Source organism: Eriocheir sinensis, chromosome 66, assembly GCF_024679095.1.
Source record: "Eriocheir sinensis breed Jianghai 21 chromosome 66, ASM2467909v1, whole genome shotgun sequence".
Taxonomy (NCBI): Eukaryota; Metazoa; Arthropoda; class Malacostraca; order Decapoda; family Varunidae; genus Eriocheir; species Eriocheir sinensis.
In genome coordinates, this window is record NC_066574.1 from 3,048,582 (window position 1) to 3,071,399 (window position 22,818).

General features: G+C 45.8%; 1 protein-coding gene across 2 annotated transcripts in view; it reads left to right on the forward strand.

The window, feature by feature from the left end:
• The first annotated feature begins 477 nt into the window (after positions 1 to 477).
• The window catches only part of LOC126987732 (uncharacterized), a 58,426-nt gene continuing 36,085 nt past the window's right edge, over positions 478 to 22,818 (forward strand). The window contains exon 1 of one of the 2 annotated variants that reach the window (XM_050844975.1): positions 478 to 619. The gene's annotated coding sequence lies outside the window, so the exon portion shown is untranslated. Of the gene's footprint in view, positions 620 to 2,854; positions 3,023 to 22,818 lie in introns of those variants that run through there. The other variant, XM_050844974.1, reaches the window with a different exon arrangement.

Consider the following 22,818-nt stretch of genomic DNA (forward strand, 5'->3'; position numbering starts at 1 on the left):
ATCGCCTGCCTCTCTCCCTTTTCCCTGCGCCTGAATGAAGTGTCGTGCCAGGCTTGTCTCATAATCTAGCACCGAGTTCGGGTTACTTATTAATGGCTATCTCGAGCACGGTATTAATCTCCGTCGTTTGCCATTTACGTCAGCGACTATGAAATCATCCTTGCATCTGCAGTCCAACGCTCGTTGCTGAGCTAAGAGGTTGAAAAATAGAATGAAAGAAAACAGCTCCTCTTTGTGGAGACGGGCTCGTTTTTAACCTGGCGGGGGCGACGGCAGCATTATGGGACACAGGCGGCGTGCGCGTGCCCGTGACTCTGCGTGTTACCATCAATTCAAAACAATTTAAACGAAGCAAGAAAGTCCCCCAGGTGCCGCTCGGTGTTTATTTATACTTCTTTGCCACGCTACGGGCCTCGGTGTCTCTCAGTAACTCTCCGGTGTGCCGTAAAGAGTTGGGTCCATGGGTGTGTGTTGTGGTGGGTCGCCCCGGTGTTGGCTTGTAGTACTTGTTGCCTCTTTCTGGCGCTGCAAAGACAAGGCGACGCAGCTTCTTTGTCCTCTGAGAAGCCACAGCAGACTGTTCCCCTTCCGTCACCTCTCCTCGCATCCCCCGTTAGAGGTAGAGTTCATCCTTTAGTTATTATTGAAGTATTTTTTCATCATACGTGGTCGCTACTTGAGGCAGTGTTAGAGGAATCGGGAGAAGAAAAGTAAGAAAAGTTAGTATTGAAAGGAAAGGACTGACGATAACTGTTATCAAGTGTTTATTTATCATATGTGGACGCTCCCTGAGGCTGTATGAGAGAAACGGGAAGAAAAGTATACAAGTATTTATCTATCATTGTTGAGTTAAAAGGTTGAAGAACAGAATGAAAGAAAACAGCACGTGGACCTAACTTGAGGCTGTGTGAGAGAAGTAAAAAGAAAAGAGAGAAGAGGTAATAAGAAGTTGATAAGAAGTAGGAAGAGTTAATATAGAAAAGGACAAGCAATAGCGACACGCAGGCCCCGCGGTCTTGAATTAAGGGCAGAGCGGTGCAGTGGAGTGAAAAAACAACACAGGAAGAGAAAGAAGAGCGTGGGGCCTTGAGGAGCGCAAAAAACGATGAACGCATGAAAAAAAAGGCCCCGAGGAATGTTTAGGACCTTGAAGACAGGGCTGGAGTATTCGTATTCGGTATTCATATTCGAATACATTCGAAAACCGTATTTGGGTGTATTCGTATTCGAGTAATTATTGATAGATATCAAAGTATTCTCATTCGTATTCGATTACAAGCGGGAAAGTATTCGTATTCTGCGAATATGACGAATACTTCAAAATTTATTATCAGAAATAACAGCCGTTGTTCCTTGCAACTCAAGCTTCCTGGGCGGACGTGTAATCGTCGTGTATTGTACCAGGTTCATGAGCTCATTTATCTGTTGCATAACTTTAGAACAGTGCTATACCCAGCTACGTCAAGAAGGTACTTTTCAATGAAAAGTTTTCATGAATGTATTCGTGAATACTTTCATGAAGTATTTGTGTTTATATTCGAATTAAAACCAATTCCACGATTTCGAATTCGTATTCGTTGGAATTTGAAGTATTCGTAATCGTATTTGAATACACAACTCTTGTATTCACTCCATCCCTGCTGGGAGAATCGGAAGATGAAGAAAATACGCTGATGAGTGAAAAATCAACTCAGGAAAAGAAACAAGGAGAGCGAGTGGCTTTGAGGAACACGCAAAAAAGGTGAACACATGAAACAATAGCCCCGAGGAATGTTTAGCACCTTGAAGAATCGGAAGATGAGAGAATACGATGATGAGTGAAAAATCAACTCAGGAAAAGAAACAAGAAGAGGCGTTGAGGAGCACGCAAAAAAAGGTGAGCACATGAAACAATAGCCCCGAGGAATGTTTAGCACCTTGAAGAATCGGAAGATGAAGAGAATACGCCGATCTCAACGTTGCGCAAACCCAAGACACACAAACACAACAACAAACACACCAACAAACACGCCGCCTGAAGACTTTGATACCCCAGGTGGCTAAACAAGAGGCCGCCGCGGAGAGCAACAATAAAAGAAAGAAAGAAGGAAAAATATTGCGTACGAGGAAGAAGCTAAAAGAAAAACTATGATATAAAAGTAAACAAATATCGGTTTTAATCAAAGGGAGTTGAAGTTTCAATTATGTAGGATTAATATTAACATAGCGCCGCGGAGAACAGGAAGAGAAAGGAAGAAAGAAAGATAAAGATTGCATACGAAGAAGAAACTAGAAGAAAATAACGATAAAAAGTAAACAGAGATGGAAGTTATAAGCGAGTTGAGGTTTATTATAATTAGTTAATAGAGAATCATTAATTAGGAAAAGAGAAGTGGATAGGCAAGTTTCAATAGAGGATATAACACGTAAGCCTTCAGTGCAAATGGAGGAGGAGGAGGAGGAAGGATATAAATTAAAGGCCTTGAAATATGAGGCTGTAGTAGTAGTAGTTGTGGTAGTAGTAGTAGTAGTAGTAGTAGTAGTAGTAGTAGTAGAAGGAAAGGAGTAGGAGGAGGAGGAGAAGAAAAAGAAGAAGACGAATAATTAAGTAGAAGAGAAAGAAGAAGAAAGAGGAAGAAAGGAGAAGAATAAGAAGAAAAAGAAAATGAAGAAGTAGATGAGGAATGAAAAAGAAAGAGAAGAAGAAGAAGAAAAAAAAGAAAGAAAGGAGGACGAGGCTGCAACAACAACAACAAAAAAAAGAATAAAGACGATGACGAAAGGGGGCAAAACAAAACAAAAAGAGTAAAGGGATAGGGAAGTATGAGAAGGAGGTGGTGGAGGAGGAGGAGGAGGAGGAGGAGGAGGTGCCACAAGCATCTCCGGAGTGCCAGCGAGGAGGCACTCACGGCCCTTGGCGGGTGGCGGCTCCGTCTCAGTGTCAGTGCCAGACAGTCCGCGGCCGGTGCTGCAAGGGAGCCTCCGTTGACTGTGCCATACTCAGCCCACGAGCTCCAACAACCCAGGCAGCCCAACATCCAGAGTGCGTATACGTGACTGTGTTGAATGCTTCTTGCGACTCCCTCCTTACCACCTGTTGATTGCTAAAGTGACCGCGTGTGTGTAGGTGGGCCATATTTTCAAGCGTTTCGGGGCTAATACATTCACATTTGACTTTCGTAGAGGTTGTGTTAGTGTTTCCATGGGTAGTTTTATGAGCCAGGTGAGAGTCTGCTAAGGCTTCTACACCGTGAATCTGAAACCCTCAAATATTAAGCATCTTGGGACCAGAGGTTGTGTTAGTGTTTCCATGGGTAGTTTTATGAGCCTAGTGAGAGTTTGCTAAGGCTTTTACACCGTGAATCTGAAACCCTCTCATGAGAACCCGACTAATCTCCTTTGCGGCCCTTGGAAATATTAAGCATCTTGGGACCAACACAACTGCATTTAAGGTTTTCGTAGAGGTTGTGTCAGTACTTCCATAGGTAGTATTATGAGTCTAGTGATAGTTCGACAAGGCTTCTACGCCATGGATGCGAAAAACACTCATTAGAACCCGACTAATCTCTGTTGTGGCCTTTGGATATATTAAACGTCTCGGGGCCTACGCACGCACATTAAAAGGCTTTCGTAGAGGCTGTGTTAGTACTTCCATGGGTAGTGTTATGAAGCTAGTGATATTTTGAGAAGGCTTCTGTACCATGAATACGAACAACACACATGAGAGCCCGAATCACCTCTGTTGTGGCCTTTGGATATATTAAACATCTCGGGGCCTACACACGCACATTAAAAGGCTTTCGTAGAGGTTCTGGGTGTTTCCATGGGTAGTTTTATGAAGGCTTCTGTACCATGAATACGAACAGCACACATGAGAACTCGAATCACCTCTTTTGAGAACCCGAAACTTGTGATATTTTGAGAAGGCTTCTACACCATGACTACGAACAACACACATGAGCGCCCGAATCACCTCTTTTGTTGCCTTTGGATCTATTTGTTGTGAGAGCCGCCAGCGTCTGAGTACGAGCCTTGGACTCTCGAAGTGTGGCTCGTGGCGTACCACCGGGCCGCGATATGCTACGTGCTCGCTTTTCCTTCTCAAATAAACTAAATAACAAACAGCGGGCGGCACTCAGGGCTCAGAACGTTCAAGAGGCTACCAAAAGGGTCGTGAGGGCAATGGTCAAGACACAACTGGTTTTCGGCAAGAAGAGATTGAAGAGCATTAAGAACGCTGGCATAGGAACAGGAGTCTTGGTCAAGTGCATACCCTGAGAGTCTTCGGTCTGTGTTTTACTGGTCACGGGAGGGCGTCTCGTGTGTGTGATTCACCCACGGCCTGATCACGAACTGGACTCGTCAACGCCAGAAAGTACCCTCCCGATTAGAGCAAGGTTCAATAGCCGATCTCTGGGTGCTGCCGGGACCTTCACACGCCACCCCCCCCATCCCCCGTGCTCAAGGGGGGTCAGTAACCGTTCCTCTGTCAGTGGAAAACTCCCGGGCCTGAGCAGGACTCGAACCTCCGCCTGCCAGACCGTGAAACCTGGCAGCGCAGAGCTCTACCACTGAGCTACCGGAGTGGTGTGTGTGTGTGTGATACAGGAAAGGCGTCAGTGGGTCTTATTAAACAAGTTGTGACTGAATAATGGATCGGAATATTTAAAACTTATTACCAATGATGATATCGAAAATAATAATAACAATAATAATAATAATAATAATAATAATAATAATAATAATAATAATAATAATAATGATAATAATAATAATAATAATAATAATAATAATAATAATAATAATAATAATAATAATAATAATAATAATAATAATAGGCTCTGGTTTAAATACTATCAACAACATCCTCATTCAACTCGCCAATCCTTTGACAATTTCCACTTTGCCGAATATCAGAAAACTGGTCTATTTTAGTGGTTCATTGAGGGCCAAGATGGGAAGGGGCGGGAAGGTTATGGCAAAATAAACAAACAAAACGTCAGATCATTTGCCAGCGTCGCAAATTGCAAACTGCTGTCAATGATTTTAAAGTTAAGTTGTACTACGTGTGTGTGGGGGGGGGAGGGGGGGGGCTTCAGAGAGAGAGAGAGAGAGAGAGAGATTTACATAGATTTACATAGAAAATCAGACCACACAGACCCCATGGTCCAGACTTACTTGGTCCAGATTACTTCCGCTAGTACACTTAATAACCGGAGAAGCCATCATTATTATCAACATTTTGCTTCATCGTTTTCCCCTCGTCATGAACGCTCAAGAATGGGGACGAAAAACAAAACAAAAGAGAACAATCAAGGAAAACAACTACACCACCCTGAAAGAAGAAGCAGAGAAGAGTGAAAAGAGAACGAAAGAAGAAAACTTAGAGAACAGATCACGTAGGAACACTTACATTAGCATATATTGAAGTGTGAATGAGGAGGGTCCGAGGAAGGGAGTCCGACGCTAAAGAAAAGAAAAACAATCAAAGGGAAGAGAGAACGAAAGAAAAATACGAGACCAGATCACGTAGGAACACTTTCATTAAGATATATTGAAGTGTGAACGGGGGATTGGTCAGGGGTCGGGGGATCGGTCGGGATAGATACGTAACCTCTAGCCCACAACAGCCAGAGCTTCATGACTCGCGCGACCTCCTGGCTCCGCGGTGTGTGTGTCTGTTCGCTGCAAGGAGGAGGGTTGTGCATGTCATCGGACACCCCCACCAGGACTGTGACCCGGGGCGAGACCTTGAGGAGGGCGGGCACCTCTGAAACGGGGCGGTGGTGGGGGACGAAGGGAGTTCAAGGGACGAGACGTATAGGGAGGGGATTAAGTCCAACCGTAGTCTCTTCACGTGCTAAAGGGGTTTGTGGAGGGTTAGGGAACGGGGCGGCCAAAACATTGCAGACTAGAATAAAAAAAAGGCGAGTAGGAAGGAAGAGGAAAAGAAAAGGGAAGGGAAAGGAGAAGGAAGGGAAGGAGGAAGGCATGGGAAGTAGGAAAAAGGAAAGGAAGTTAAAGGAAAAGGAGAAGGAGGAGGTGAGTGTCATAAGGAGTAGGAAAGAAGGAAATTAAATGGGAAAAGGGAAGGGGTAGGGAGGAGAAAAGGAAAGGAAACAGGGATAAGGGAGGGGAGGGAGGGTATCACAAGAGGTTAGGAAGAACGAAAGGAAAAGGAATAGGGAATGGGGAGGGAAATAGTATGAGGGGAAGGAAGGGGAAGGAGGGTATCATATCAAGAAGCTAGAATGTAAGGAGGAGGAAAGGAGAGGAAGGGTATCATTAGAAGTAGGAAGAGAATGAAAGGAGGAAGAAGGGTGTCACATCAAGGGGACAGGAATGGGAGGAGGGTTTGGCCACAGCACAGAGGAAGGGAAGTAGAAAAAATGAATGAACATATTGGGGCAGAGGGCCAACTTCTACATTCCCCCTAATTATAAAGAAAGAAAGGGAGGAAAGGAAAGACTAGGATGACCGCAACACTATAGATAAGCTTAAGGATGAAAGGGGAAGGGAGAGAGAAAGGGGGTGGTGTGACAAGGAAAGGGAAGGAGGAGAGAGGGAGAGAAAGTACCCCAACTCTAAAGGGAGAAAAGGGAAGGAATAGAGAGAGAGAGGGAAGGAACACTCTACCCCTCTGAAAAGTGTGACCAAGGAAGGGAGAAGAGAAACAAGAAGAGAAGAGAAAGGGACGAGACGAAATAGGAGAAACACCAGTAACTTTTTAATAGACGATTGTACAAAAGAAACGAAGAGAGAGAGGAAGAAGAAGAAGAAGAGAAAGGGAGAGAAAGAGAGAGTAGGAGAAACATCAGTATAGCACTATTTTAGACGAGTGTAATAAAGGAAAGGAGAAAGGCAAGGGAAGTCGAAGAGTATAGAAAAAGTGAAGAGGCTGCAACACCATTAGTACTCCGTTGAAGTGTGTGAAAGGGGAGGGGAAGGAGGGGCAAGGGGAAGAGGGCCGCTACAATGGGGCTCTGTTAACGTGTGAATGAGGAGGAGGAGGAGGTGGAGAGGCCGGGTAAGGGGACGAGAGGGAAGGGAGAGGAGAGAGAACAACCTAACCTTGCTCCACCGAAGTGTTGTGGGCGTGTTGTAGTACAGGGCGTCGGCGGTGGGGTCAGCCAGTCAGCCCTCCTGTGAGATGTGTTTTTTTATGCTCATATTTTGGAAACTGCCTCGCTCACTGCCTCTACTCTCCTCTCCTCTCCCTGTCCTCTCCTCTCCCTGCTCTCCTTTCCCTCCTCTCCTCTCCCTGTCCTCTCCTCTCCCTGTCCTCTCCTCTCCCTGCTCTCCTTTCCCTCCTCTCCTCTCCCTGTCCTCTCCTCTCCCTGTCCTCTCCTCTCCCTGCTCTCCTTTCCCTCCTCTCCTCTCCCTGTCCTCTCCTCTCCCTGTCCTCTCCTCTCCCTGTCCCTCCCTCTCCTGTCTCTCCTCTCTCCTCCTCCTCTCCCTGTCCTCTCCCTGTCCTCTCCTCTCCCTGTCCTCTCCTCTCCCTGTTCTCTCCTCTCCCTGGTCTCCTTTCCCTCCTCTCCTCTCCCTGTCCTCTCCTCTCCCTGTCCTCTCCTCTCCCTGTCCTCTCCTCTCCCTGTCCTCTCCTCTCCCTGTCCTCTCCTCTCCCTGTCCTCTCCTCTCCCTGTCCTCTCCTCTCCTGCCTCCTCTCCCTCATCTCCTCTCCTCCCCTCTCCTCCTCCCTGTCCTCTCCTCTCCCTGTCCCTCTCCCTCTCCCTGCTCTCCTTTCCCTCCTCCTCTCCCTGTCCTCTCCTCTTCTGTCCTCTCCTCTCCCTGTACTCTCCTCTCCCTGTTCTCTCCTCTCCCTGTACTCTCCTCTCCTGTCCCTCCTCCTCCTGTCCCTCCTCCCTGTCCTCTCCTCTTTCTGTCCTCTCCTCTCCCTGTCCTCTCCTCTCCCTGTCCTCTCCTCTCCCTGTCCTCTCCTCTCCCTGCTCTCCTCCCTGTCCTCCTCCTCCCTGTCCTCTCCTCTCCCTCCTCCTCCTCCTCCCCTCTGTCCCTCTCCTCTTCCTGTCCCTCTCCTCTCCCTGTCCCTCTCCTCCTCCCTTCCCTCCTCCCTCCTCTCCTGTCCTCCTCTCCCTGTCCCTCCTCTCCCTGTCCTCTCCTCTCCCTGCTCTCCTTTCCCTCATCTCCTCTCCCTGTCCTCTCCTCTCCCTGTCCTCTCCTCTCCCTGTCCTCTCCTCTCCCTGCTCTCCTTTCCCTCCTCTCCTCTCCCTGTCCTCTCCTCTTCCTGTCCTCTCCTCTCCCTGTCCTCTCCTCTTCCTGTCCTCTCCTCTCCCTGTCCTCTCCTCTCCCTGTCCTCTCCTCTCCCTGTCCTCTCCTCTCCCTGTCCTCTCCTCTCCCTGTCCTCTCCTCTCCCTGCTCTCCTTTCCCTGTCCTCTCCTCTCCCTGTCCTCTCCTCTCCCTGTCCTCTCCTCTCCCCGCCCTCCTTTCCCTCCTCTCCTTCCTCCTCCTCTGTCTCCTCTTCACTCTTCTCCTGACTACTGCCACGATACTGCGACTACTATACTACTATTACTGCCAACGTTTGCTTGATTTGCCTCATTTTCTTATCTTTTCTAATGTATGTGTGGGAGTTTGTGTGTTTGTATGCATAATATATTCATTTATTTATCTTCTGTTTCTTTTTCTTTTTCTGCATCTTCTTCTTTTGCTAGTTGTTGTTGTTGTTGTTGTTGTTGTTGTTCGTCTTCTTCTTCTTCTTCTTCTTCTTCTTCTTCTTCTTCTTCTACTACTACTTATTCATATTCTTCTTCTTATTATTTAGTAGTAGTAGTAGTAGTAGTAGTAGCAGTAGATTTTTCTTATAAATGGAAATCTACAATACGCTTCTAGAATATAATATTTGTAGAAGGAGACCTCAGTGAGTCTATAGGGATCAGGATTCCCGTCAGCAGTCCAAGGCGCGGCGCTGGCTGGCGCTATAGCCCTGCGGTGCCCTGAATCATGAAGGCTACAGTGCCGAGAACAAGGGGAAGCCGCAATTTTTTTTTTTTTTTTACAGCAAAGGAGACAGTTCATGGGCGTAAAAAAAAAAAAAAAAGCCCGCTACTTACTGCTCCTGAATAGAGGTCAAAGGAGTGGCCAAAAAAGAGAGGTCAATTTCGGGATGGTATTTGGTATTTGGTATTTGGAATGGTATTGATATTTTACCAAAACTGGAAAGGCGAAACACGGGACTTTTCACCTTCCTCCAGGGGAAAAAAAAAAAAAAAAAAAATTCGCCACTCACCAGGAAGACTTATGCCCCGCCTCCTCAAGCGGATATATTTACTCACATTACGCAGAAACCGAGTAGAATCCAAAGAAGTCAATTTCTGGTTCAGTCCCCGACCAGCCCTCAAGAACAAGTCGATTTCTGGTTCAATCCCCGGCCAGCCCTCAAGAACAAGTCGATTTCTGGTTCATCCCCGGCCAGCCCTCAAGAACAAGTCGATTTCTGGATCATCCCCCGGCCAGCCCTCAAGAACAAGTCGATTTCTGGTTCATCCCCCGGCCAGCCCTCAAGAACAAGTCGATTTCTGGTTCATCCCCCGGCCAGCCCTCAAGAACAAGTCAATTTCTGGTTCATCCCCCGGCCAGCCCTCAAGAACAAGTCGATTTCTGGTTCATCCCCCGGCCAGCCCTCAAGAACAAGTCGATTTCTGGTTCATCCCCCGGCCAGCCCTCAAGAACAAGTCGATTTCTGGTTCATCCCCCGGCCAGCCCTCAAGAACAAGTCGATTTCTGGTTCATCCCCCGGCCAGCCCTCAAGAACAAGTCGATTTCTGGTTCATCCCCCGGCCAGCCCTCAAGGACAAGTCGATTTCTGGTTCAATCCCCGGCCAGCCCTCAAGAACAAGTCGATTTCTGGTTCATCCCCCGGCCAGCCCTCAAGAACAAGTCGATTTCTGGTTCAATCCCCGGCCAGCCCTCAAGAACAGATCGGTTTCTGGTTCATCTCCCGGCCAGCCCTCAAGAACAAGTCGATTTCTGGTTCAATCCCCGGCCAGCCCTCAAGAACAAGTCAATTTCTGGTTCATCCCCCGGCCAGCCCTCAAGAACAAGTCGATTTCTGGTTCATCCCCCGGCCAGCCCTCAAGAACAAGTCGATTTCTGGTTCATCCCCCGGCCAGCCCTCAAGAACAAGTCGATTTCTGGTTCATCCCCCGGCCAGCCCTCAAGAACAAGTCGATTTCTGGTTCATCCCCCGGCCAACCCTCAAGAACAAGTCGATTTCTGGTTCATCCCCCGGCCAACCCTCAAGAACAAGTCGATTTCTGGTTCATCCCTCGGCCAGCCCTCAAGAACAAGTCAATTTCTGGTTCATCCCCCGGCCAGCCCTCAAGAACAAGTCAATTTCTGGTTCATCCCCCAGCCAGCCCTCAAGAACAAGTCAATTTCTGGTTCATCCCCCGGCCAGCCCTCAAGAACAAGTCAATTTCTGGTTCATCCCCCGGCCAGCCCTCAAGAACAAGTCAATTTCTGGTTCATCCCCCGGCCAGCCCTCAAGAACAAGTCAATTTCTGGTTCATCCCCCGGCCAGCCCTCAAGAACAAGAAAAATCGAGAGGGAGAAGATGAAAAAAAAAAGGTCCGTGATGTCCAAGATCGTCATCACGGCCTCCCTTTCGCAGCTGCATCTTGTCCCTTTGATGGCGCTGCCTCTTTGTCGGGGTTCCGTGAAGGGAATCTTCGGGCCGCATTCTTGAGCCGAGTCGAGAGCCTTTCCAATGGACTCGAGCGTGCGGCCCCTTCCCCAGGCCAAGAGGTTTGTCCTTTGTGCCTCCGTCCATACACCCAGCACAGCGGGCGCGCGTCGACCCAAAGTCCTCGAGGCCCTTGAGAGGCTGCCCGTCACCGTTGCCTTATTAGGAAGCCGTGGCGCAGGTACTGTGGCTCTGCTGCCGGCGTGAGGTGCGCGAGGGCCCCGCCGAGGCTTGGCTGGGGCTGAGAGAGGCAGGGGGCACTGGCGCTCCTTTCATCATCATTTCCTGCGTTAAAATACTATCCTCTTATTTATTTTCTCTGCGTTCTCCTATCCTTTTTACTCCTTCCCCTCTTCCTCCTCCTCATCCTTCTGAAGATACTGGCGCCTCTTTCATTATCATTTCCTGCGTTAGAATACTATCCTTTTACTTCTTTTCTCCGCTTTCTCCTATCCCTCTTACTCCTTCCCCTCTTCCTCCTCCTCCTCCCGCTCCACCTCATCCTTCTGAAGATACCGGCGCCTCTCTCATTGCTATTTCCTTCGTTATAATCATACCTTCTTATTTCATCTTTTCTCCGTTTTCTCCCCTCCTGCTTCCCTCTCCCTCTCCTCCTCCTCCTCTTCCTCCTCCCGTTCCTCTTCCCCCCCTTATCCTCCTCTTCATCCTTCTCAAGTGTAAGACGTGCCTCAAAATGAATCCCATCTATTAATAGCAAATCCCTTGAAGGAATACTGAAGCTTGCGAACGTGTTTTTAGCTTGAAGGAGAAGACTGCTTGAACACATGACGCGTGGGTTCCAGGTTTAAATATAGTTCCTTCGATCCCATTGTCTTGGATTTGTTGCATGAGGCGACACGAGGGGAGGAAACGGCGGTGTGTCACAAGGGAGTTTCAGATGCGCTTTTGTTTTTTCTTTCCCTCTTCGGAACGGGACATAAATCACTGGATGAGGTTTCTTGGGTATATATGTAATTAATGAGAAAAGATCGGTTCAGAATCCTCCTCCTCCTCTTCTTCTTCCTCTTCCTCCTCCTCCTCCTCCTTATTCTTCTTTTTATTTTATTTTTCTTAATCTTCCTCGTCCTCCTCCTCCTCCTCTTCCTCCTCTTCGTCCTCCTTCTCCTTACTTTTTTTTTTCTTCTACCTTCTCCTCTTCCTCGTCCTCCTTTTCCTCCTCCTCCTCCTCCTCCTCCTTCTCTTCTTCCCCTTTCCCCTCCTCTTCCTCCTCCCTCTTGCTCCTTGTTCTCCTTCTTGTTGTTCTTGTTCTTCTTCCTCATCTTCGTTCCCTCATTCCTCCCCTCGTCCTCCTACGCAGAGCAGTTAATTCCCGTACAACACGTAAACATTGATAACCACGGTGGATAGCTAAGCACCACCATCATTTCCACCAACCCTGAAAACACCCCCAAACATCCCGTGCCTGCATCTGCGCCCATAAAGAAACAAACGCGCTGACGACACTCAAGTTCATTAGGAGCAAGCGACTCTTAAGCACGGTGAATCATCCACTCCCTCATTCGCAGGTGAAGAAAGAAGGACCAACAACCACTACCTCGAATACTCCGTGCCAAAGGGGTTGTTTGTTTTTATATATGTACCTGTGTTCAAATGGTGCTCCTCCGCCTCCTCCTCCTCCTCCTCCTTTTTCTTCTTCTTCTTCTTCTTCTTCTTCTTCTTCTTCATCTTCTTCTTCTTCTTCATCTTCTTCTTCTTCTTCATCATCTTCTTCTTCTTCTTCTTCTTCTTCTTTTAAACATTTCGACACCCAAGCAGACACATTAGACAAGACTTTCGTATAGGATTTTTTTTGGGGGGAGGCATTTCCAGGGGTACTTCTACGACCCTGGTGGTAGTTTGATCCTTCCTCTGTAACACGAACCTATTAAAACACTCATTAGAATCAGAATTATCTCCTTGTCGGTCTTTGGAAATAATTTAAGTGAGAGGCGGGCATTTCCAGAGATACTTTTATGGCCCTGGAGGTAGTTGGACCCTTCCGCTGTACCACGAACCTATAAAAACACTCATTAGACTTAGAATAATCTCATTTTCGGCGTTTGGAAATAGTTTGAGAGGCTGATGCATCTGAGAACTGCCTAATTAGTTTCACGGTGGTTTCCAAGAAGATGACCAAAGTTTAAGAATACAACGTTGCGCCATAGATTTTACGTCCACATTTAAGATTAAACCACGCTAGGAGAGGCTGAGGAATTAAGACATTTCGTTGCTCATGTTCACGTATTCGACAAGGCTTTCGTATGAGTTGTGGGCATTTGCAGGAGCAGATTCATGGCCCTGGTGGTAGTGCGACCCTTCCTCTGTACGGTGAGCCTAAGGAAACACTCATTAGAACCCGATTGGTCCCCTCTTTGACCTTTAGAAATAGTTGGGAGCCACAGCTAATCAAGGGGACGAGGAACGTGACTTTAAGGGACGCCTCTGTGTTGTCTCTCTCGCGCCTCGAAAGAACTTATCTGATGGCGGGAGTCCGTTTGGGTCTTCCCTTCGTTGGCTCGTCAGATAAGAGGAGCAGAGTGGTGGAATGTTCCGGTTAGTGGATTCTGAAGGTTAACATGTGTCTCAGTTGTTCTTAATAAGGAATGAAGGGGAAAGGAAAGGAAAGGAAGGAGGAAGGGAGGGGGAAAGGGAAGGAAGGGAAGGAGGGGAAAGAGAAGTTAAGAGAAGGAGAAGGAAAGGGAAGAAGGAGGAAAGGTTAGGAAAGGATGGAAGGGAAAGAGAAGTTAAGGGAAGGAGAAGTTAAGGGAAGGAGAAGGAAAGGGAAGGAGAAGGAAAGGGAAGAAGGAGGAAAGGTTAGGAAAGGATGGAAGGGAAAGAGAAGTTAAGGGAAGGAGAAGTTAAGGGAAGGAGAAGGAAAGGGAAGGAGAAGGAAAGGGAAGAAGGAGGAAAGGTTAGGAAAGAAAGGAAAGGATGGAAGGGAAGGAGGGGAAAGAGAAGTTAAGGGAAGGAGAAGGAAAGGGAAGAAGGAGGAAAGGTTAGGAAAGAAAGGAAAGGAAGGAAGGGAAGGAGGGGAAAGAGAAGTTAAGGGAAGAAGGAGGAAAGGTTAGGAAAGAAAGGAAAGGAAGGAAGGGAAGGAGGGGAAAGAGAAGTTAAGGGAAGGAGAAGGAAAAGGAAGAAAGGAGAGGAAGGAAGGGAAGGATACAGAGAGAAAAGGAACAGAATAGTGGATTGTACTTGTTATGGATTCTGAAGGTTAAAATGTGTCTCAGTTGTTCTTAATAAGGAATGGAGGGGAAAGGAAAGGAAAGGAAAGGAAGGAGGAAGGAGAGGGAAGGAGAAGGAAAGGGAGGGAGAAAAGGAAGGGAGAGAGGAGGAAAGGGAAGGAAAGAGAGAGAAAAGGAACAAAAAGATGAAAGGAACAGAATAGTGGATTGTATTTGTTATTAGATTCTGAAGTTTAACATGTGTCTCAGGATTTATTAATAAGGAATGGAGGGGAAAGGAAAGGAAAGGAAGGAGGAAGGGAAGGGGAAAGGGAAGGAAGGGGAAAGGAAAGAAAGGGAAAGAGGGGGAAAGGGAGGGAGGAAGAAAGGAATGGAAGGAAGGGAAGGAAAGAGAGAGAAAAAGAACAGAGAGATGAAAGGAACAGAACAGTGGATTGTGTCTTATTGGATTCTGAAGGTTAGCGCGTTTCAGTTTTTATTGATAAGTTTGTTTTGTTTCTGACGCATGAAACTAACTCACCAGCTAACTCTATTACTAATTAACCAATGATCAAGCTAACTGACTACTGGCTAAGCTATTTAAGTGACTGATTTACTGATTAATTACCTAACTGACTTACTAATTAACTAACTGCTTAACTAACTTGATGAACTGGTTAACTCACTAATCAAATAACTATCTATCATAACTGACCAACTACATACCAAGATAACTTACTAAATATCTGCATAACCAACTAACTCATAAACTGACTGGCTTACAAACTCATTAAATATCTAACTATCTAATTAACCAACAAACTAATTAACTGCTGGCTAAACTTGCTAACAGGCTTTTAATGGACAAACTAACAAGCTAACTAATTACCTAAGACAACTAAGGAAACACGTTAATCATAAGTAAAATAACAAAACAAAACACACCACGTCAAACTTTCCATAAACAAACACTTTTAATTAACAAGCAAAGAAAGCAACTCAAGGGAACATCAACAGGACAGAAGAGGAAACAAAGGAGCATCGCATCGCCAAGGTTTCCACTGTTACTTAATCTTCCTTCCCGGCCGACTCTGATCCTCCGCTGAGTCATCGTCGCCTCTTCAGCAAAGGATTCAGTTCAACGTAGGCTGTCGATGGTTTGTTTACGTTATTCTCTCCCATCCCCTTATCCGCCCATCACCGTAGGCATGCAGGAAGGGAGGGAGAGAGTAGGAAATGGAAGGGAAGAAAGGAGAGAGGGGGGGGGGGGAAGACAGAGGGATGATGAAAGAGAGAGAAGGGTAGAGGAACGGAAAGGAAGAGGCATTAGGAAAGGGGATGAGCAGGAGACGAACTGGAAAACTAAGAGATCTCCGTATTATAGGCATGCAGGAAAGGAAGGAGGGAGGAAAAGGGAAAGGGAAGGAAGGAGAGAAGCATTAGGAAAGGGGATGAGCAGGAGACGAACTGGAAAACTAAGAGATCTCCGTATTATAGGCATACAGGAAAGGGAGGGAGGAAGAGGGAAAGGGAAGGAAAGGCTCATTTTAATCCTTCAATCTGTCTGTCTGTCTGTTCCTCTCTTTGTCCTTATCTTTCCAAAACTTAAGACGATATCCTAATTTCTATCTGTTTATTTGTTCGCTTCTCTCTTAGTCCTAATCTTTCCAGAATTAAAAACGCTATCCTCATCCTAATCTTTCAAACCTAACCTTTCAATATGTATGTAATCTCTATGTGTCTGACCGCTCATCTTTCTAATCGTTCCAAAACTAAAGACTTTATCCTCATCTTTCAATGTGTAATCTGTCCCTTTCTCTCCTCGACCGTTCTCTCCTCTATTCGACCCTACACTCACACATCTTCAAGCGGTCGGCCCTCCTCTCAGATCTCTCGGGCGCGAAGCAACACCATCCGCATTGCGTCACCCTCCAACCACCTTTTGTTCGGCCCCTGACGTCAGCGATCACCCACCCGACCCGCCCTCCGTCAGGCTGGGTTACGCTGTTTGTTGTTGCTTGTTGTTGACGGGTGATTGTAAGTGTTGTTGTTGATCGTGGTGGTGGTGGTGGTGGTGGTGGTGCTTTTGTTGTTGTTGTTGTTGTTGTTGTTGTTGTTTTGAGGATGCTGGAAATGGTGGTGGTGAGGGTTGGGGTGATGGTAATAGTAGTAGTAGTAGTAGTAGTAGTAGTAGTAGTAGTAGCAGGATAAGGAGGAGAGAGAGAAAGAAGGGGAGAAGAAGGAAGAGGAGGAGGCGAAAGAAAAAGAGAAAGAGGAGGAGGAGAAACAGCAGAAGTAGTAGTAGTAGTAGTAGTAGCAGCAGCAGCAGTAGTTGTAGTAGTAGTAGCAGTAGTAGTAGTAGTAGTAATAGTGGAAGTAGTCACAATCCCGGGGTCGAAGAGTTTAGCGTCGAAGTGGAGAGGACAAGAGTGTGGACCGGAGGAGGACGTCTCTTATCTCTATCTGGCATCGTTCGGCCCCAGCAGATTCGGGACTCAGAACAAATTGACGCAGATGTTCCTGTCCCTATCAGACGGTGGCGGAGGCAAGTGGTGGTGGTGGTGGTGGTGTGGATGGTGGTGGTGGTGGTGGTGGTGGTGGTGAAGGAGGAGGGAAGAAGAAGGAAGAGAGGGAAGACGAAGAAGAAGAAGAAATAGAACAACAACAACAATAAGAGAACAAGAACAAGAGCAAGAAGAACAAGAACAAGAAGCACAAGAAGAACAAAAAAGAAAATTATGAAAAGAAGAAGAAGAGGAGGAGGAGGAGGAAGAACAACAAAAAGAAACAGAGAAACAGGAGGAAGAAGAAGAGGAGAAGAACCAAAAGAATGAGAAAAAGATGAAGATGATAAAAGGAGAAGGGAAAAAGAAGGAAAAGGAGAAGAAGAAGAGAAGTTGGACAGGAAGAAGAAAAATAAGAAGAGGAGGAGGAGGAGCACCATTTGAACATAGCTACGTAGACACAAAACATACAACCAACCAACAGCCTCTTTCACTACAACCCAACACACACACACACACGGGACCAGCGTTACCAATTATCGTACACACCGTATTGCATTTTCGTAGTTTCTGACTGATATCTATAGCAAAAACAAACAAACAAACATTAAAATATAACAGTTTTAACGCTAACTTTAATATTCTTTCGTTATTTGTGTAGGTACGAGAGTTTTGAGGCTGAAAAATAATAAATACAATGTGGTGAATACGATAATATGGCAACGCTGCACGGGACTCACACACTCTCGAGACCTCTCCCTCAGATCAATGACGCGTGTGTGACATAAACAAAACAATAAAGGCTCCCTCTGGACACCCACCAACACCCACACCCACACACATACACAGCCGGCTGAGGGCTATAGATCGCAACTCTTGAAGAAACTATACTACTAGACAACCGCTTTACTTATTCAGTCAATGTACTTGTTTTGAGGCGGAGCTGAAATTAATATGAAATGTAAAGAGAAGCAAAAAACGAAGCATGGAACTTTAAGACATAGCTGGTCGTGCGTCCTCATGCCTGTTTCTTTGTGTATGAGGAGGTCACGTAATCGCTCAGCCTCTGCTTGAAAGATTTGTGGGAGTTAAGTCCGTGGCACGTCGCTGCATTCTCGAACTCCAGTGCTCTTCTAGGAAACAGCATGGATATAGATAGACAGATATAGCTGGTCGTGCGTCCTCATGCCTGTTCCTGTGTATTATGAGGTCACTTCATCGCTCAGCCTCTGCTTGAAAGATTTGTGGGAGTTAAGTCCGTGGCACGTCGCTGCATTCTCGAACTAAGACACATGTTAACCTTCAGAATCCACTAACCGGAACATTCCACCACTCTGCTCCTCTTATCTGACGAGCCAACGAAGGAAGGAGCCAAACGAACTCCCGCCATCAGATAAGTTCTTTCGAGGCGCGAGAGAGACAACACAGAGGCGTCCCTTACAGTCACGTTCCTCGTCCCCCTGATTAGCTGTGGCTCCCTCTGTACAGCAGCCGCGTATATAATGGGCGTAGGAAGGCGTGGCTGCTTTAATATTCCAAGGTTATATACATATGCATGGTGGGGGTGGGCAGCGGAATGTGGGTGGTGGATTCTGTGGTGGTGGTTATGGTGGAGGCGGATGCTGAATGTTGGTGGTGGTTGTGAGGGTGGTAGTGGTGGTGATAATAGGTTTGGTAGTGATGTTGATGTTATAGGTTTTAGTGGTGATGTTGGTAGTGGTGGTAATGATAGATAGGGTAGTGATGATGTTGGGAGTTGTTTGGTGGTGATGGTGGTGGTGATTATGATGGTTATGAAGGACAGTAGTGGATATGGTGATGACTGGGCTGGTACTTCGATTATATAGGAATGGAGGTGATGGTGGTGCTGATGGTGATGGTGGTGGTAACAGCGATTGGTGATGATGGTGACACTGGTGGAGAACAAGGATAAGAACTCAAATTGTGTGTATGGTGATATTAGTGATAGTGGTGGTGGTGGTGGTGATGGTGGTGAAGGATGGTGTTAGTTATATTAGTGTTGGAACTGTGATGTCCATGATGATGTTATTGTTAGAGGAAGCGATGTTAGGAAATGTTGATAGTAGTGTTTGTTTTGTTGTTGATTAAATAAGATGAAACTCAAGGACAAAAAAAAGAGGAAACCAAACAATAAGAGAGAAAAAAAGCTCACTGTCCCTGATCCTAAAAATATGTATAATGAGAGAGAGAGAGAGAGAGAGAGTCGTGAATCAGCGATAATGGTAGTAATTAAAGTAGTAGTAGTAGTATAAGTAGTTGTAGTAGTAGCAGTATATTATTATTATTATTATTATTATTATTATTATTATTATTATTATTATTATTATTATTAGTAGTAGTAGTAGTAGTAGTAGTAGTAGTAGTAGTAGTAGTGGTGGTGATGATGGTAGTAGTACTGGTAGTAGTATTAGTTGTGTTGATAGTAGTAATAGTAGTAGTAGTAGTAATGGTTGTGGTAGTAGTAGTTGTGGTGGTGATGGTGGTAATGATGGTCGGTATTGACGTATATAATTGTAGCAGTAATCTTAATAGTAGTGATGGTGATAGTAGTGGTAGTGGTTGTTGTGGTGGTGGTGGTGGTGGTGGAGCATCTCAGCTGGTTGCTCTGTCCAGTGTCTGTGAGTCACGGGCGTGGATGATGTTCCTGAAAATACAGCGGCGGCCGAGTAAACGCTGCCCTTATGAGCCCTGTTGTTGTACGCCTATGATGCTGACTGTCCCTCTGTCTGTCTGTCTGTTTCTCCGTCTGTCTATCTGTTTCTCTGTGTCTGTTTTCCGTTTATTTATTTCTATTTCTTTCTTTCCCTTTTTTCTCTCCTTTCTTTCTTTCTTTTTTGGTCTCTTCCTTCCTCAGTCCGTCTGTCATTCTGTTCGTCTGTCTGTCTCTGTGTTTTCCCTTTCTCTCCTTCTTCCTATTTCTTTCTTCCCATTTTTCTCTCCTTTCTTTCTTTCTTTATTGGTTTCTTCCTTCCTCTGTTTGTCTGTGTTTTCCCTTTCTTTCTTTTCATTTCATTTTCGCATTTCTTTCTTCCCATTTTTTTCTCTCCATTTCTTTCTTTCTTTCTTGGTTTCTTCCTCCCTCTGTCTGTGTTTGTCTCTCTCTGTTTGTCTGTCTCCTTGTTCCCGTTTCTTTCTTTCCATTTCTTCCTTCCCATTTCTCTCATTCCACCTTTTCTTTCAATTCTTTATTAATATCTTACTTCCTCTGCCTGTCTGTATGTCTGTCTGTCTGTTCAACTCTCTCCGCCTTCCATTTCTTTCTTATCATTTCTCTCTTCCAATTTTTTTCTTTATCGGCGTTTTCCTCCCGTTTCCCTCCTTCCCCCTCCCCTATCCTTCAGCTATAAGAGAGTGATAATTATTGAACGAGGGAAGAAGGAAGGGCGTCTGTTGAGAGCCGATTATAGCTCCTCAGATCACTATTTCCCTAACGTACATAATATCAAATGAAAGAGGATAGCCAGTGATTTGAACCGCGTTAGAAGTGAAGGACTTAAGGAGAAGCTGGAGGAGGAGGAACTGAATGAAAGGAGGAAGAGGAGGAGGACAAGAAAAACAAGGAGATAGAGGAAGAGAAGGAGAAGGACGAGGAGGAGATGTTGGTTGTAGTGTTGAAACTTGAAAGGTAGGAAAAGGAGGAATAAAAAGGACCAAATAATTGTCTTGAAATTGGTTGGCGCGAGGAAGAGGAAAAATATAAGTAAGTGGACAGGAAGAGAAGGGAAGGGAAAGGAAAGGAAAGGAAGGGAAAGGAAAGGAAAGGAATGGGAAGGAAAGCAGAAAGGGAAGGGAAAGGAAAGGGAAAGGAATGGGAAGGGAAGCAGAAAGGGAAGGGAAAGGAAAGGAAAGGGAAGGGAAGGGAAGGGAAGCGGAAAGGGAAGGAATGGGAAGGGAAGCGGAAAGGGAAGGGAAGCGGAAGGGAAACGAAGGGAAAGGAAAGGGAAGGGAAAGGAAAGGGAAAGGGAAGCGAAAAGGGAAGGGAAGGGAACGAACAGAAATGGGATAGGAAAACAATAGGAAGTGCAGGGAAGGAGTAAAATGGGAAGGGAAGGGAAGGAAAAAAAGGAAGGGTAAGGAAAGGAAATGAAAGGAATAAGTCAAATGGTAGGGGAAGAAAGAAGAGGAGGAGGAGGAGGAGGAGGTAGAGATGAAGGGTAGAAGAAAGAAATAGGAGTGAGGAAATAGGTATCTTAAAATAGGTAGATGTATTTTATTATCTTTATTTTTTTATTTATTTTATGCCTTCATTATTATTTTCTTATTTATTTTATTTTATTTTTCAGCTGTTCACGTTCACTCAGTCTTCAGTCTTAAACTTCCATGTTCAGTCTATCTACTAATTCATTTACATCAATTCCTGTGTCTGTCTATCCATCCATCTATCTATATATGTATCAATCTATCTATCTATCTATCGTTTATATTTAGCTTTCTTTCCCTTCCACCATCATGCTGGTATATATGCTTTTCCGCTGACCTGCATTCTTCTTGACTCTCCTTTCCTGTTATCTAATGCACCAACATCCGAGCTCATTCATGTATGGTCAGCTTCAGTCTTGGTCAACGCACACAATATAATCATCTTTTCAGTAATACATTCCGCACCGTCTTTTGTCCGCGCCTCGATCTGCCTTACAACAACAGGAAACCAGCAGAGTCGGTATTCTCCATCGCTTTCGCTTCTTACATCATCTATTTCCGAAGTCCCGAGAGGAGATTACTCTGTTTATAATGAGTGTTCTTTTAGGTTCATGGTACAGAAGAAGGGACAAACTACCACCGGGGTAATAAAACTGCACCTGGAAATACCCATAACTCCTGTCAAATATGTGTTCTTGGGTGCTGATCTGTTTAAGAATTTGGCCCCAGAGCGACACATGAACGGGAAGGAAGGAAGGAGGCGAGAGACGAGGAATCAGGAGGGAGGAAGCAGTGAGGGGTAGAGCCAAGAGTGGGACACGGGGACAAGGCTTTCGAAGGATTTGTGAGCATTTCTAGGGGTAGTTTTATGACCCTGGTGATAGTCTGACCCTTCTTCTGTACCATGAACCTAAGGGAACACTCATTAAAACCCGATTAATCTCCTTTTTGGCCCTTGAAGACAGCTGATGTGAGAGGGGAAAGCGTCTGATAATACCGAGCCATGGACCGAGCGAGCGAGCGAGGGCACAGGCATCACAGGGCGGCAGGAGAAGGGGCACTTGTCGGGGCACGCACGGGGCGGGGCTTCCAAAGTACCACCGCGCGTACTACAACAGCAGGTCTGATAGCGAACCATTGTTGTCTGCTTACGTCACGTCCGGAAGGATTGTGTTACCTCGTGCCCCTTGAACCTGACCCGTAGCATGGTGGCACGAGAGGGGCCGCCGAGGCTTCCTGGGGGGCAATATTGGCATCAAGGTCAGGGGCTGGGTAGTCTTGTGTTGTGGCTTCCCGATGGAGGTGGACGGCTTGGGGGCTGACCGCGAGGAAGGCTGATTTTTTTTTTTTTACAACAAAGGAGACAGCTCAAGGGCACACAAAAAAGGAAACAATAACAACAACAAAAAAAAGCCCGCTACTCGCTGCTCTCAAAAAAGAATCAAAAGAGGCGGCCGAAAGAGAGGTCAACTTCGGGAGGATGCTGTTGTTTATTGTATATTTAGATCTGTAACAAGAGAAACAGATAAACACTTTCAATCCCGTATTCTTAAGCCTTTCTGCGCCCAGGTACACACATTTGACAAGGCTTTCGTACGAGTTTTGGGCATTTCCAAGAGGTATTTTGGGCGGCTTTTCCGATACCCTACGCCCCTTTCCACCCAGCAGTGAATGGGTACCAGGTATTGATTGGGGGTTGTTTCCCGTCTCCTGGGGTCTGTTCCCTTTTCCTATAATTCCTTCTTCCTCTCTCTCTGTCCTGCATATGACCACAGATGTTGCGCCGACTAAACGAAACTTTCCAACTTCCAAGAGGTACTTTAATGACCCTGGTGGTAGTTGGACCCACTTTCTGTACCATGAACGTGAAAAAACATACTCGTTACAACCCTATTCATCCTTTTTGTCCTTTTTGAGATAGTTGATGTGAGAGGTGGAAGTGTTTGAGAATACCAACCTGAATATCTATTAGCTCTTATGTTTACTTTGGTTTTATTTCATGTTGTTTAGGAATGCATGTAGATTTGTATTAAGAGAACCAGGTAGAAAATTTAATACCTGTAGATTCTTATGTTTACTTTGCGGTGTTCATTTGGTAGTGTACGTTCCTATGTTTTTTTCTTTAGTTGTTTATTGAGAATCGCTGATGAGGAGGTTTTTGTTGTTTACGAATGCGTGTAGATTTGTAACAAGGGAACCAGATATGAATTTTAATACCTAGCTGTAGATTCCTGTGTTAACTTTGCTGGTGTTCATTTGGTAGTGTACGTTCCTGTTTTAATTTTTTTCTTTAGTTTTTTTAATTGAGAAT